This window comes from Quercus suber, unplaced genomic scaffold, assembly GCF_002906115.3.
Source record: "Quercus suber isolate HL8 unplaced genomic scaffold, Cork oak 2.0 scaffold_280, whole genome shotgun sequence".
In the NCBI taxonomy this organism is placed as follows: domain Eukaryota; kingdom Viridiplantae; phylum Streptophyta; class Magnoliopsida; order Fagales; family Fagaceae; genus Quercus; species Quercus suber.
This window is the reverse complement of record NW_027069736.1, coordinates 887579-892385: the sequence shown is the minus strand read 5'-3', so window position 1 is coordinate 892385 and position 4807 is coordinate 887579. Positions and strand designations below refer to the sequence as shown.

The window sequence follows — 4807 nt, the reverse complement described above, 5'->3', positions numbered from 1 at the left end:
CAAAACTATGTAAATTCTTTGAAAACTTTTGTACATTGTTTTGAAAGTTTTGTTTTTCCCTTTTTTTTTTTTTTTTTTTTTTTTTTTTTTATATATTATGTTGTGTTGTGGTTGCNTATCCTCAATCCTACTAGTGCCAACACTATACGACAAACTAACCTCCAAGTCACTTGAGCTAACCTTAGACCCTATACTTTCCCTCCTTAAAACCCCACGCACAGACTTGAACCAAGCTAAAGATTAGTGCAACAATGGGTACAGATTACTTAACACCACACCAAGGCTACTATCACCTAGAACAAAATCCCTAATTTGTAGGTGTTGGTCACTAGAACAGTTTGAGTGTGCCTAATTGGTCACTAGAGGAGTCTATTAGCCCCCCTAAACGAGCAAAAAAGAAGGCGATGGAGGGAGTAGTGTGCCTAATTTCAAAATAATCAATCATTAAGGAGAACAATGCAACTCTAAAAAGGAAATAGGAGTACAAAGAAAGGAAAGCAGTGAAACTCCAAAAGGAAAAAAGGACGTAAATAAGGGGCGTACCTGAAAAAAGGAAGGAATTGAGAAGACAGAGAGCAAAATGTGCAAAGGAGGAAGGAGTAGCAATGAAGTCAGAAAGACTATACGTAGGGAAAAATGAAGAAATGAGAGGAGAAAGGCAAGAGTTAAAAAGTTTTGCCTCCAAAGGCACAAGGAAAGCTAAAAGATTTCATAGGAAACGAAACCCTTTAGCTGGTCATAATATGACACGTGGCCACAATGTGTGCCATGCCACCATAGAGCAATTAATACAGGGACTGGAACCCCAAGCGCCACAACTGTTAAAAAAAAAAAAAAAAACCTCCATATTCCTATGATCGTCCCAAAGAAGGATGACCTCGGAATAGCGAGGCAGCTGATAGTCTCAATTATATACTCATCCGTAGAGAGGACAGTGGACGAGGGTAACATCAATCTCGTTCATATCATGACACCTGCCAGACGAAGATGAGGCCATTCACCCATAATCAGTGACGAAGCATTATATGACAATAATGAGCTTCCATGCCGTTGGAGAGACATCTTATCATTAACACCCACAGGGGCGTTACGAATACCGCATTGAAGCCACCATTAAAGCACCACCAACAACTAGAAGGAAGAAACAAACGCATATATATACCAGCACCCCAAGACCTAAGAAGGTACTGACACTCTAGCTATCATATTCTAGTACTGAATCTTGTTTTCTCTTCTCGCCATTTTGACTTTATCATCGAAGGCTTTGTGGCAAGTACCACACTAGTGACCCACTCTTCTTCCGTTTCCCATTTACCCTTTTAGGATCTTGTTGGCTGTGGATGGCTTCCCTTTGGATGATCACTCTAGTTGACGATTTTAACGTCATCATGGCTTCCCGTGTCCTCGTCAAATTCAGTTACGGCAAGTGTGCTTCACTTGCTCGGATAAACTATAGTGTCTTTCTGTTCATGTGAGGTTGATTGACAAGAATATAATTAGTAGTTAGACTGGTAATTAAATTACAAGATATATATAAATATATATTTATATATATATATATATATTTTTTTTTTTGAAATAGTTTCAACCTCTGATGTCCGCTCCTGATAATAATTCTTTATCATTAGATCAAGATATTAATCAGTTTTTGGTGTAAGCAGGAATTGAATTCCAAATCTCTTATTCAACTATTAGAGACTTTACTAGTTGAACTAACTGTAAATTACAAGTTACTGATAATTAATTTTCCTAGTTTTAGAAAACCACACTAAGCCATGCCTGGATATTAAATGATTTTCTTTGATGAGTAAAGGTTAAGTACTATAGGAGTCTGAAAATTATTATATGGTTTTGTGGGCATATATTATTAACAAGTTCCATAAATCAAATATCACTGATAAAATAAAAAAATGCATATATTGAATACATAAATATATAATTGTTGCATCATGAGAATTTTGAACCAAATTTCTTGTTCTTAGAAATAGAACATTAAATGGACCATCACTATGTCCACTTAGTGTTTTATTTTTTAATGAACTTTTTGTCTTTTAAAAAAAGAAAAAAAGACAACAGTTAATATTTTGAAATATGCAATCAGAAACTTACGAAAGATCATTTGAATTGTCAGTTTCATAATTCATTTGATGCAATGAACCCATTTGGATAGGTTGTTGCAAAATGTGCATTCAATAAAATGTGTTGAGAAAACAGAAATCGTGTTTCAATGTTTAAAAATGGTGTTCAAGAAAAATAGGTATTTCTCCCAATTTTAAAACACTATTTTTGCTTGATTTTTAAAACCCAACTTCTTAAAAAAAGTCCCGCCAAAGATTTGTTTTTTCACATTTTAATTTGGTCTAAAAATATGCATTTGCCCAGCTCAAATGTCCAACTAAACGTGCTCAATAATAGCATGATAGACATTTTATATGCCAAAATGTTATTCAATTAACAGAAGCTACACAAACACACTCAATTGATGCAGGTTCCTCAATCATGCCGCACTTAAAATAAAAGGAGATGTTGGATTGGATGGTTCAATTGTAAAACCTTGGAGGATACTTGGCATCTCTCTGTCTCTGCGTTTGAATTTTGTTGAAACTTGACATGAACAATGCAGATATCGGGCTTGTAGTTCAGAAGGAAAGAAGAAAAAAGATACAAAACGATGTCGTTCTATGATAAGGATCCATAGCTACATGACACGACGTCGTCAAGCTTAAAAGAATTCAAGTGATGCGCGTGTTGATGACAAAACGTTGTCGTTTGGTTCTTTTTGAAGCACATAAATTGCACGCGATATTTTTATTTTATCTTGTAGCAAACTTTCTCCACGTGTATGTATATAATTGGTCAAGTTAAAATTCTGTTTTTGCTAGATTAGGCGGTTATGCTCTGTTCTAGATATAAATAGCACTAGCAGAGTAAGTTGTAATTATTGGTTACACTCTCATTTTGTTAATATTCGATCAACTGAGCAATTATAGTTTGTTTCTTTTTTGTGTGAGAGAGTATAGTTAACAATATTGTGGCCAAATCAAATTCTATTAAGGGCAAGCGGGCTTCATTTGCACCGATAAACTATAAGTGCCTTTCAATTCATGTGAAGTTGAGTGGCAAGAATATACGGTTAGTAGGTACACTGGAATACTAAATTCCAAGACACTGATAATCACTCTAGATTTTCCAAGTCTAAAAAATCCACGGTAAGTTAGTCCTAGAGGAATCTGGAAATTATTCACACGGATTTGTTAATTAGCATATAACATTCATAAGTAGCATAAATCGACCATCACTTGGAACCAAAAGATAATCAGCAATATGGATGACAGAGAAACCCATTTATCGAGCTCTGGTACCAAACAGGGTGGTTGAATCACCTTCCCCTTCAGGCTTCATCATAGGTCTCTCTCTCTCTCTCTCTCTAAAACACACAGAATTTGTTGGATCAATATGTTTCTTATTTCTATATATATCAAGCAGGGGTGGTGGCAGGCTTCACGCTTGGAGGCAGGCCAGCGGGGGATGGATATCAAACCTGATCGTATATCTAATTCAGGCGTTCAAAGTGAAAAACATAAATGCTGCTCAGATTTCAAACATAACGAATGGTTGCACCAATTTGCTTCCGGTCATTGGAGCAATTGTTGCTGACTCTTTCTCAGGTTCTTTCTCTGTTGCTGCAATTTCTGCCTGTATCTCTTTGCTGGTAATTAACTACTCAATTTGTAACTTGGAGTGTTTTCTTTGGCAATAAAATTTTCTTTTAGATTTTTACCTAATTTGTTTATAATAAGCTTTTTAATTGCTCATTTTATCTAAATATAAATAAACTATTTTTAATCCATTTTCAACAAAATAAACAAATAAGTTTAAGCAAAAAAAACCTGTCCAAAGTAACCTGCATCCGTAACATCCAAACCATTTTCCTTTGTAGGGCATAATTCTCTTAACCTTGACTGCAACACTTGATCATTTGAGACCTCAGCCATGTGATAATGGATCAAGCTTGTGCACACCACTCTCAAAACTACAATATGCGATCCTATACACAAGTTTAGCCCTGGCGTGTATTGGATACGGAGGTACACGATTTACCATAGCAACTATGGGAGCAAATCAATTTAATAATCCCAAGGATCAAGGGATTTTCTTTAAATGGTTTTTCTTCACTTTCTATATTGCCGCTGTGGTAAGCACCATGGCCATTATCTACATTCAGGGTAACGTAAGTTGGAAATTGGGATTTGGCCTATGTGCAATAGCTAACTTCATTGGCTTGGCCTTTCTCTTATTGGGAAACCGTTTCTACCTTCATGATAAGCCACAGGGGAGCCCATTCACAAGTATAGTTCGTGTCATTGTTGCCACAATTCAAAAATGGAAGGTGCCCCACTCATCCGAAATCGAAGATTACTACTACAGACATGATGGAATCTCAGATATAGCTGCAACTGCAACACCTAAAAAGAGTTTTAGGTAGGAAGTTGAGTCTTTCTTTGTTTTCTGGGATTAATTGAAATAGAGTTATTAACATTTGTAAACTTGGTCACTTTATGATTATCAATATTACATAAAACTACCACAAATACTTGACATGTGCCATCTTAGGAGAATGTATTTCATACATCTAATATATATCCATTTAATAGTTTGTGAAACTCACATGATTATAGAATTCATATATTGTGAAATGGAAGATGCATCTATTGAATACAAAAGACATAATTATTGCAACATGGCAATTTTGAATGAAATTTAGTGTTCTTAGTATTGAACACTATGTCCATTTAGTGTTCTGTTT

At 35.4% G+C, this 4807-nt stretch overlaps 1 pseudogene; it reads left to right on the top strand.

Annotated features, from left to right (window-relative positions):
- The first annotated feature begins 2946 nt into the window (after positions 1-2946).
- Positions 2947-4547, top strand: LOC136071031 (protein NRT1/ PTR FAMILY 2.3-like; annotated as a pseudogene).
- The last annotated feature ends 260 nt before the right edge of the window (positions 4548-4807 follow it).